Source organism: Nelumbo nucifera, chromosome 8, assembly GCF_055504915.1.
Source record: "Nelumbo nucifera cultivar China Antique chromosome 8, China Antique-T2T, whole genome shotgun sequence".
Lineage (NCBI taxonomy): Eukaryota > Viridiplantae > Streptophyta > Magnoliopsida > Proteales > Nelumbonaceae > Nelumbo > Nelumbo nucifera.
Window position 1 is genome coordinate 3,786,780 of NC_142656.1, and position 11,588 is coordinate 3,798,367.

The 11,588-nt window shown below is 46.7% G+C and overlaps 1 long non-coding RNA gene across 1 annotated transcript; it reads right to left on the reverse strand.

Annotated features, from left to right (window-relative positions):
• Positions 1–10,499: 10,499 nt before the first annotated feature.
• Positions 10,500–11,572, reverse strand: LOC104600802 (uncharacterized). Its single transcript, XR_016079831.1, has 4 exons — positions 11,455–11,572; positions 11,214–11,275; positions 10,970–11,071; positions 10,500–10,895 (listed from the first exon to the last, which is right to left on the reverse strand). It is a non-coding gene; the product is annotated as an uncharacterized LOC104600802 (long non-coding RNA).
• Positions 11,573–11,588: the final 16 nt, after the last annotated feature.

The following is an 11,588-nucleotide window of genomic DNA, read 5'->3' on the forward strand; positions in this document are numbered from 1 at the left end:
ATTTTCTCCCGCCTGTCGCTGGTGGAAATGGCCCTAGGAGGTCGATGCCCCATTGGGCGAGGGGCCATGGACTGGTGAGGTATTTGAGGTCGGCAGCGGGCTGATGGTGGATGTTGGCATGCTTCTGACACTTGTCGCATTTTCTGACGAGCTCGATTGCCTCTGTATTCATCGTTGGCCAGTAGTATCCTTGTCGAAGTGCTTTTTGGGCGAGGGCTCTGCCCCCCAGGTGTCCGCCGCACAAGCCTTCATGAGTGTCGCGGAGTACCAACCCGGCTTCGGCTGGGCACAAGCATCGCAGGTAGGGGAGCGTGTAGGATCGTCGGTACAACCGTTCGTCTATTATGACGTATCTGGCTGCCTGGCACTGCACCCTCTTGGCTGCGTTGCGGTCCGCGGGGAGGGTTCCGTCTAGCAGGAAGCTCGCGAGTGGGTCGATCCAGCTCGGCTCTGCTTCAGTGACGGGAGCGACCCCTTCTGCCCCACCGAGAATGCTGGGCCGAGGTAAGTCCTCTACGTACATGGTTCTCCTGGCGTTGTGGCTCGTGCTAGCTAGTCGGGACAGGGCGTCGGCCTCAGTGTTCTCTGACCTCGGGATTTGCTTGATGAAGTGCGACTGGAAGTTGAGCAGAGCCTCCTTTACTTTTGCCAAATATGCAATCATTGTGAGCTCGCGCGCTTCGTATTCGCCTGTAACTTGGTTGACCACGAGCTGGGAATCACTGCAGATAACTATGTGCTTTGCTCCAACCTTGTGCGCTAGGTTTAGCCCGGCTATCAGTGCCTCGTACTCCGCCTCGTTGTTGGATGCCGCGAACTCAAAGTGTAGTGCGTATTCCAGCTTTGTTCCGCTCGGGCCGCGTAACACTATTCCAGCCCCGCTGCCTTGCTGGTTTGAGGAGCCATCTACGTGAAGGATCCAGGGCTCCTCATCCCAGTTCGCGCTTGGTCTAACCAGGAGGGATGCTACACTGGCTGCTACTTCACGGGGTTCGGACTCGTTTAGCTTGGGAGCTCCGAGCTCACCCGAACTGGGGATCTCGGGCTCGACCGGCTCAGGGGTTTCGAGGCTAAACGTGCATTCTGCGATAAAATCTGCCAAGGCTTGGGCCTTAATGGCAGTTCTTGGCTTGTACTGGAGATCGTACTCGTTGAGTTCGATGGCCCACTTCGTCAGTCAGCCGGAAACCTCAGGTTTGAGTAAAACTTGTCTCAGAGGTTTGTCGGTCAGGACGATGACGGTGTGAGCCTGGAAGTACGGGCGAAGTTTCCGTGCTGCTATCACCAGTGCATACGCTAGCTTTTCTATCTGCGGGTACCTTGTCTCTGCTCCCTACAAGATTTTACTAACATAATATATGGGTCGTTGGACCCGGTCTGCTTCCTTTACTAGTACCGAACTGACCACCTCGTCGCTAGCCGAGAGGTACAGTTCTAAGACTTCGCCTTCCTCGGGCTGAGCTAAGGTTGGCACACTGGCAAGGTAACCTTTTAGCTCGTCAAACGCGAGCTGGCAGTCTTGGGTCCATTCGAACCCTTTGCCTTTGATTGCTTTGAAGAAGGGTAGGCAGCGATCTGCCGACTTGGACATGAAGCGGCTTAGAGTGGCTATGCGGCCGTTTAGCCTCTGAACTTCTTTTACTTTCTGAGGCGGTCTCATATCTAGGATGGCTTTTATCTTGTCCGGGTTGGCCTCGGTACCGCGCCGATTGGCAACGTAGCCTAGGAATTTGCCCGAGGTGACGCCAAAGACACATTTGTTGGGGTTCAATTTCATGCTAAACTGACGCAGGATTTGGAAGACAGAATCCAAGTCTTTTATTAGTTCTTGTGAAAACCGTGTCTTGACGACCATGTCGTCTACATAACACTCTATCTTCGTGCCAATTAGGGGCCGAAACAGCCTATTTACAAGTCTTTGGAAGGTCGCCCCGGCATTTTTTAATTCGAAGGGCATGACCTTGTAACAGTACAGACCGAACTCGGTTATGAAGCTGGTTTTTTCCTCGTCGGACTGGTCCATCCGGATTTGGTTGTAGCCTGAGTAGGCATCCAGGAAGCTTAGCAATTCATGTCCCGAGGTCGCGTCCACTAGGCGGTCGATCTTGGGAAGGGGGAAGCAGTCTTTCGGGCAAGCTTGGTTCAGGTCGGTGTAGTCGACGCACATGCGCCACTTGCCGTTCGCCTTTTTCACCAGCACAGGGTTGGCCACCCAGCTCGGGTAATGGACTTCCCTTATGAAGTCTGCCGCGAGGAGCTTCTCGACTTCCTCGTCGACCGCCTTCCAACGCTCTGGGGCTAAGTTTCGTTTCTTCTGCCTAACGGGTCTAACTAAAGGGTCAGTGTTAAGTTTGTGAGTTATAAGGCTAGGGTCAATACCGGGCATATTGGCCGCAGACCATGCAAAAATATCTAAATTTCGAAGTAAAAAACTTACCAGTTCGGTCTGTAGGGGTTCTTTGACGGAAGCACCGATCTGGAGTGTGCGAGTTGGGTCCGTAGGCGAGGTTGGAATCGCGACTGTTTCCTCTGTGGGCGAGGCTCGTTCTTCGCCTTGTTCCGCGGACCGCTCCAGATCGAGGTCGCCGGCTGCCTTGGTCTTTCCCTTTAGGGCGGCAACGTAGCACTTGCGGGACTCGAGCTGGTCGCCCCGCGCTACCCCCACACCGAAGTCCGTAGGGAACTTCATGGCCAAATAGTAGGTGGAGACCACCGCTCGTAGGATATGCGTGATTGGCCGTCCTATTATGGCATTGTATGGGGAGGGGGTCGCGACCACCAGGAAGTCGTGGTTGAGTCTGACCGCACAAGGCCACGTGCTGACTTCCACAGGTACCGTTATTTTTCCGAGGGGTCTGACTTCCTCTCCGTTGAAGCCCACCAGGGGAGTGTTTGCGGGCTTTAGTTCGCTCCTCGGCAGCTGTAGCCGATCAAACGCTGATTTGAAGAGGATGTCCGCCGAGCTGGCCGAATCTACGAGTACGCGTCTTACCTCGAAGTCGCTGATCCTTAGTTTGACGACAAGCGTGTCATTGTGGGGGTAGCGAACTCCTCGCGCGTTGTCTTCCGTGAAGAGGATTGGTTCTTCGGTCTTTGGCCTTTTCGGAGGGTTCTGCTCCTCGAGGACCGCTTCGCGAACTGAAGTCCGGGATGCTGCCGAGGTACACCCTGCTACCACCGAACCTCCCACAATTACATGGATGGTTCCCCGAATTGGCCTCTCTACCGGAGGCTGTCACTGCAACGGTTCGGCAGGCCTGCTGCTAGATTCGGGGGCGTCCTTTTCGTGCTCGCCCGGCCGATCTGCTTTATTGTTATTATTGTTGTGCTGTACAAAGCTTCTCAAGTATCCGCGACGGATGAGCCCCTCTATTTCGTCTTGGAGATTATTGCACTGCTCGGTACTGTGACCATGGTCCCTATGGAAACTACAATACAAATTCTTGTTTCTTTCGTTCGGATTTCCCTTTAGGCGAGGTGGCCATTTCACGTACGGGGCATCCTTGATCGTCATTAAGATCTCGGTTCGCCTTGTGTTAAGTGGCGTGTAATACGTCCGAACTGGTAGGGGAGCTCGGAACGACTGGTTCGGTTTTGGGTCCCGGGCCGGGTTTTTTCGGTCGACTGAGTTAGAGGGCTCGCCATCCCTCTTTCTTTTCTCGTTTCCGCCCTCGGTTCGTTGGTTGATTTCTTCCTCCGTCCTCATGAACTTGTCTGCGAGCTTGAGAAATTCGGCCACGGTCGCGGGCTGGTTAGCTACCATGTGCCATTTGAACTCTTTGTGCGTCACCCCTCTTTTTGCTGCCGCGAGCTGCACCGCGGGGTCTAACCGCGGTATCTGTAAGCATGCTTCATTGAATCGTTTGATGTAGCCCCGTATGGGTTCTCCTTCCCTTTGGACTACCCCGAAGATGCTTTCCTCTGCTTTGGGGCACCATTTGCTGGTGACAAAGTGTGCAGTGAAGACCTGCACGAACTGAGCCCAGCACTTTATCGACCCGGGGGCTAGGTTCCTGTACCAAGTGCGGGCTACCCCCCTGAGGGTGGTGGTGAAAGCCACGCACATGCATGATTCGCTGGCTCTGGCGATGTGCATTTGGGACTGGAAAGCGTCAACGTGGTCGTTGGGGTCGAAGGACCCGTCATACTTGTCTAGAGGTGGGAGCTTGAAATCTCTGGGCAAGGGGACTGCCAGGAGTTCTGACGCGAGGGGGGAAAGGAACTGAGAGAATCGGGGCAACTCCTACCTCGTCCGAGCTCGTCTCGCCTTTGCCTCTGAGCTCTGACAGGACACGGGTGGCGGTTCGTCGACTTCGACGGTGCCTTCGCTGTTGAGTGGGCCTTGTACTGGCGCTGCTGGCCTCCATGTTGCCGAGCTCGATGGGCCCAGAATGCTGGTAGTCCGCTGCTGCCAGTGCGCCGAATCGGTTTTCCATGAGTGGGAACTCCGGTTTGGAGCCCCGAGGTGCCAATCTCGCGGGCGACGTTCCCGACCCGCCTGTGAGCTGCGAGGCGGGGATGACTTTTCTCTCTCTCCGGCCTGGGGACGAGGCCTGGCTGTTTGGGGGGTTCTGGGGCCTGGAGGCCTTTCCTTGGTGGGGGCGCCCATCTTGCGGAGAGGCCTTGACCGGCTTCGAGGCAGGGTGGTGAGGTGGAAGTAGTGGTTGGTTCGGTGGTAGTTGGGGGAACTGCTGTTGATAGTGATACTGGGAGAGGTTGTGCAACACTTGGTGCTGGTGAAGCTGGTGTTGCTGGAACTGTTGCATCTGGGCTTGCATTGCCCGCATGCACTGCATCAGGTCGTCCAACCGATTTTGGCTAGCTGCCAGGGGGACGGCGGTTAGTTTAGCGAAGGTAGTCTCGATGGGGGGAGGAAAGGGGATGTTTGCGGCAGGAAGGTTTACAGGCGCCACTGCTTGTGGCGTATTCAGATTGGGAATTCCGTCCACCGAGAGGGGGATGGTGAACTGCCCAACGCACACCACGGGAACTTGAGGCTGTTCCCCGGTGGTGTTTGTCTCTGTGCCGCGTCCGGCGTTGCTGGAAGAGGCCATGAGTATTGAGTTTTTCAAAGAAGAAGAAAGGGGTATGAGAGTTTGGAGGGAGGCCTTTTGAAGCGTTCCCACAGACGGCGCCAATTGATGATGCACAATCCGGCCGATCTTAGCTGTCAACGATCTTGCCTCTGAACTAAGTGGCAGGGGACCTGAAACGGAGGGGGTGAAGAAGCTCCGGGGAGAACCCGGCGTAAGGGCTCCGAAGCTCAAGTTAGAGTCTTTCAAAGGCAAGATAAGCCAGATAGCGCAAAAGTTTGCATACCTTGTTCTTGGGGGGTAGGGAGCCTTTTATAACCACCTCGCGCACTCACTTCTAGGCTTCTGTCAGATCGGGCATGATTATCTCTGAGCTCCTACTAGTTCGGATGTCATTTCCTCTGGCCGGACAGAACTGCCACTGCTCCTTTTGTCGGAGCCGTCTCTGCAGCTAGTAACGACGGTGGCAGGTGGCGGTAGCAGGAGGCCGTTTGAAGTTTGACTGTCAGGTGTTAGACCCCAAATCAGTCAGGTGCGCCGCCCTTGGATACGGACGTCCTTGGTGTCAGGTACGTTTGGTCAGTCTGGTGTTTCGGAAGCGAAGTGCTTGAGTGGCGAGCGAGGTGTCTTGAGTTCGGTTTGGGAGTGTTCTGAGCTGCCATGGGCCAGCTCGGGTCACGGCTGTGGGGCTTAGGACCCGAGATAGTTCGGGCTCCTTGCAGGGAGCTCGGGTTCTCAGTAGGGAGCTCGGGTTCTTAATAGGGAGCTCGGACTCCCAGTAAGGAGCTCGGGTTCTTGGTAGGGAGCTCGGGCTCCTAGTAGAGAATCCGGTCGGGTGAAGTCCAAGCTCAGTAGTGAGCTTGGACTTCGTTACTTTCGGTGCTCGTTTTGGGCGCTCTACTGCCCCGAGTTGCTTGCTTTCGCCACGTGTCGAGTGATTGCGAGGTCAGGCCAAATTTCCCTTCATCACTCTCATTATCATCCTCGGCATAAAAATCATGGCACTCTGTTTCTTTCTCAATCTGAGAATAACTTAACAAAGTCCTCCATCAAGGTTGGAGAAGATATTTCACCAACTTTGAGAGAGGGTTCTGTTCACAGTCAAGTTTCTTTCTTACTCAGATATGAACCACCCTTTGATGTGAAATCATCTCATGGGTCAGTATAAGGAACCACTCAGAAATATCAAATATGTGCCAAAGTGAACTCCCTTGGATTGAATCCATCATTGTTCTCTTTGATAAAATCATTCTTAAAACACACACACACTCTCTCCAATTCTTCCCTCTCTCATTTCCTCTCAAATCTTTTGTAATCCATTTTAACTCTCCCTAATAAATCAGGGGTTATAAAATAGATGGGTTTGGTTGGTTCAAGGACCAATAGAAGATCAACCCTAGACATAGAGCCTGACCTGAATCCAAACTGATGCAAAAACCCAAATTTGCCAACCAAATTATACAGGACGGTATATTTTTTCTCATTATAATAATTAATTATATATTAAATAATAATCATAAAAATTAATAATTTCTATTTTATTTTGCTTATTGGTTTTACTCGTATAAACGATTTTACTTTTGATCCAAAAGGCATTTAATTTGATATGACCACACCACATTTTGTATCCCGTTGTGTGCATGGATATTGATAATAGATGAAGACGTCATCATTTGGGGTACTGCTGCAAACGAATGGTAGGTATACACAGACTTTATCATTGGGGTATCCCATGTATTAACACCCATGCAGTATACCCTACCCCTATGTATCCTTATTTACCAAAAAAAAAAAAAAGAAAAATCCCTATGTATCCCTGAAGTGGAAGGTTCCAATCCACCTGCTCTAATCTTTTTTTTTTTTTTTTTTTTCTTTAATAGATGGCAACTTGACAAGGTCCTTCATGAATATATCATTCTTCCTACAAAGGTATGATACTGGAACAAATTTAATCAATCAAAACCCCTCATCATTCATGAATACCAGCTGATTTGGTTATTACCATGGTTTTAAAAAACGATATAAAAACGGAATTGTTCTGGCCACCAGTTTCTGGGTTAATGGTTTGATCATTCGATTTGAATGAATAATTTATTTTGACAAAAAATATAAAAATAAAAAATGACCAAAAACCATTAAACGGATCAAGATCATTAATTGATTTAACGGTTTTTGGCCTAGGATCATGTTTGGGATAAAACGAAACTGATTGTCTAAATGGTCCCCTGGCCAAATGGTCCGACCGTCTAGGTCAATGGTAATGGCAGTTAGAAAACTATGATTACTACATCTAGGATATAAGTTGATTGGTTGTAAATTTTTTAGGCATCATGTCTTTTCTGTATCAAAGTATTCCCGATCCATACCAAACCAAGCCTATTCAAGCCTGGAAAGGTCCAACCCACAGCATTCTGAATTATTTTAGCCTTTGTAGGTTTGAATAAGGTCCAACCCACAGTATTCTGAATTATTTTAGCTTTGTAGATTTAGTTGGGTTTGGGTCGATAAATATGGCTTTCATCTTGGGTTGAACATGGCCTGAGGGCCATATGTTAGGGTTGGGTTTGTGTTGGTGGTAAACCAACACCATTAACCCAACCAAAACGTTTGTCATAGGTAAACCACTAAGTCACTAACAATTAAGGGTAGTGATCATTGCTGGCTGGAGGGGTAAACCCTATTTCATTCATAAGCCCAAGGCACTTCTGAAGTGTTCAGATTTCCAGTTTTGGGATCAATGAACGATGAATATAGATAAGGTGACATAGTTATTCCAAATGATCTGAATCATTCATGATGCCATTTTTATAATGTTCGTTTGGTAACTCCCTAATTTATAAAATAAAAAAAAAATTATTTTTTGCCTTGTGGAAGTCCTCCAATTAATCAAACACCGCAAAATACAACGACTTTTCATTTTTTTAATGATCTAGCAAGATGCCTTGACTGTGTGAGTAATGATCATATAATCTATTTATATGAAAAAAGGAGACTATAATGAAAATGCAAACTTGACCAAAATATTAAAAATAGAGACCATATTTAGAAAAATACTTTCTCATCAAAGCCACATTTTGCAATCTTCTAACACTAATGGGTGTTGGGCAATGTGTATGAAGAGTCGGATACTCCTTTATTAGAAATATAGGGGGTGTAAATTTAATATTTTAGGTAAAAATAATAATTTGTATTGATCAATTAAAACATTTTAAATAAAAAAATCTCTTTCACAAATTTATATAAAATTATCAATCAACCCAATACTCAAAAACAACATAACACCAATATACCAGATACTCCCATAGTATTTTAAACTGTAAACAAATGCCAAAACTCTAAAAGCTTCAAATATTGGTTGCAAATTGTGTAGAATCAATTCGTCATCTCATCATATGGGGTGGTGAGTGGTCCCCCGATGAAAATGATCTATCAGTCAGGAGAAAGAGCGATAGTGTGGACTACATGTGGATACGGGATAAGAACCTCTGTCTGTCTGTATGTCTCTCTCTGAAAAAAGAAAAACAAAATGTATAATGTAATGTAGAAAAAAAAAAGTATATGAAATTGTTGTTGGAAGAGATATTGAGAACATGGTTTCATAAACTTCCTGTTGAAAAAGCCCACCGTTTCTTCGTTTTATTCAAGCTCTGTTTTTCTGAGAGATTTGATCCAGAGTCAAGTCTCATCTACAACAAGCGGAGATCCCACCAACTGAGCCACTCTTATTCAATTGATGATTAATCTACAGAAACATTGTTATTAGCACAGCTAATGTTTATGGTGCTCTCAGTCTCATATAATGTTCTCTCCTCTGTTCTGAAGTTTGAACTTCTCCCGCCTATGTCTCGGAAGATCAAACTTCAGTCCCCACTGCAGTGATATCCATGACCGACTATTATTATACATCCAATCCAGGGAAACCCAACTCAACCAATAATATGGTTCCTTATGAACGGTTAAATCATTTCTTAATTCTTATACTTGTACCCTACTCCCTTTTGTTCTGTTTTTGGTTCTTCTATCTACATTTACTACTTGATTGCCGCCATGCTCCCTGTATTGTTCAAAGGGACACTTAAATTGTTATGGTTGATTGAAGAGCCATTCACTATTAGGTGGCGTTTGTTGGCACTGAATGGACTTGAAAAAAATGACTTGATAAAATTTTAGTTCATTTGTCTCTTGGCTCTTTGGAAATTGGAAGGTTGAAAATGTTGAAGGTCTTTTAAATATTTTCTTTTTTCTTAAAAACAACCCTGCATATTTTTTCTATACAAATGCCACTCTTCTATCCTCTTACTAAAAAAAAATCCAAAACCCTTTCCCTTTCTAGTTTGTATGGACTATGGAGAGCTAATAATGGCAGCGTATAAATATACCCACAACCCCTCTCAATCCAGGTGTGAAGGCAGGAATTATTCCCAAGTCTCTCCGCTGCAACCAGCGAGAGACCTATGAATCCGGATTCAGTGGGTTTTTGGGGCGCGTGAACCCTCCAATAGGAAGCATGCATGTCGCCCTATTTGCGGATTGTTATTCCGTTAATGTAATGAATCTGTTAAAGTTGTCAGTCCGGTTCAACCGGTTAGGTAAAAATAAAACTCGAGCCCCCTATCTTTCCCCTTCATTCGTTTGAATTCTCTTTCCCTATTTCATTTTCACCCAAGCCCTAGCTCAAGAGCAAGAGGCCACTGGCAGCGATTTCAGCCGGCGTTTAAGCATCCATCCTCCTCATTTTCCTTCCAAAATTGTTATTCCTCTCCAATCTGATATCTTTCTTTCCTACAGACCACCACTAATGGCGATTTCTCTGTTTCACCGAGCTCCGACTGTATGAAATCAACCTGCAACAAGTGTAAACCGGCTGTACTAGTCAGTCTTAATTGTTATAAGTTCTAACATTGAAAATCTAACAATTTTTGTCTCAACTGTATTTCCTTAACACCAAGATAAAAGGTTTGATAAAAAAAAATGGAGAGAACAAGCTATTTTTGGATGGGAATACTTGTTTGATAGATAGACTAAACATTTCAAGCTTTTGATCAATCTACCACAGCGTGAAGACCCATAAATCAGACCTTGTTCTTCCTAATATGTGGGTCATTTGATTCTGGCATCTTCACAACTCACAAGACTTCCACTCCGGTCCTAGTGCAATTTGTATGTTGGAACTTTGAATTAGAATCGCAAGAACAGCTTAACACACAGTTGGAAATTGGAGCTATATTGTTGTTTCCTGATTCAGAGAGAGAGAGAGAGAGAGAGAGAGAGAGAAACCATCTAAGTTACTTCATAAGTAAACTCTTTATTTATTCATAAAAGAAAATCTCATAGAAGGCTGGAGGATCCAAATAAAATGTGAATACAAAAATAAGAACTCCATTAATTAATGTATTAGGGTCGCATTATTATCTGATTACTGCATCAAATACTACCATGGAGTGTGTCTTTGCCAAGCAATACCCACATGCAATCTGGGAAACTCCCGTGCCTCCGACGATTGGCATCTCTCTTACTTCATTGAAGATTGGGTTCTGACCCACCATGCTGAAGGAACTACCGTTGTATGGTCAGCTGACAAACGCATGGATGAGAGTCATCAGAAGGCTGAACTTGTTCTGTTGTGAAGACATGGCATAGAGCCCCTGGGCACGCCCCATGAGGGTTGAATTTATATTGGGTGTGGCTGTGAGTGGGTTGTCCATCACGTAGATCGATCCAAACGATGATGCAATTGGGTCAAAGCTCGTGATGTTGGATAGCAGGTGATAAACACCCCAGCCCAACTGCTGGTTTACACTTGTCTCTGGTTGATTTCATGCCCTAAGAGCTCAAAGAAATAGAGAAATCGTCGTCGGTGGTCTGTAGAAAGGAAGAATATAAGATTGGAGAGAAAAATCAGGTTTGGAAGGAAAATGAGGAGAATGGATGCTTACCGCCGGTTGATTCTTGTCATGGGTTGACTCCATGCCATCAGACGTTGAAATCGTTGCACTCCACCCTCTTGCTCTTGAGCTAGGACTCTGGTGAAAATGAAACTGCCGAAAGAGAATTCAAACGAATGAGGTGTAAAAATAGGGCTCGAGTTTGTTTTTATCTAACCAGTTTAACCAGGCTAACAACATTACAGACTCGTTAAGTTTACGGAATAGCAATCCTCGAATTGGACGACGTGCACACCTCTTATTGGAAGGTTCACGCGCCCCTTGAACCAAAGGGTCCACTGAATCCGGACTCGATACCTAGAATCAATTGAGCCAGTTGGCACTTTGACAATACGAAGAAAATTTAAAAGCCGATACTATCGTAAACTAACCAAGTTTAATAATAGTTCAATGAGTCTGGGGCGACACACAGTTTCTACGAGGCATGAATACCAGGAATCTCCATTTCATTTCATAACACGAATGAACCACACTACCTTAACGATATTCTGGTCTTCTGGAACTTTATATCCCCCTTCTGGCCAGTGGCCACTGTATCTTATTAAACCACCGCTCCCCATGTTTTCTTTCTTTTCCTTCTAATCCCTACAAGAGTCTATAGACAATTGTT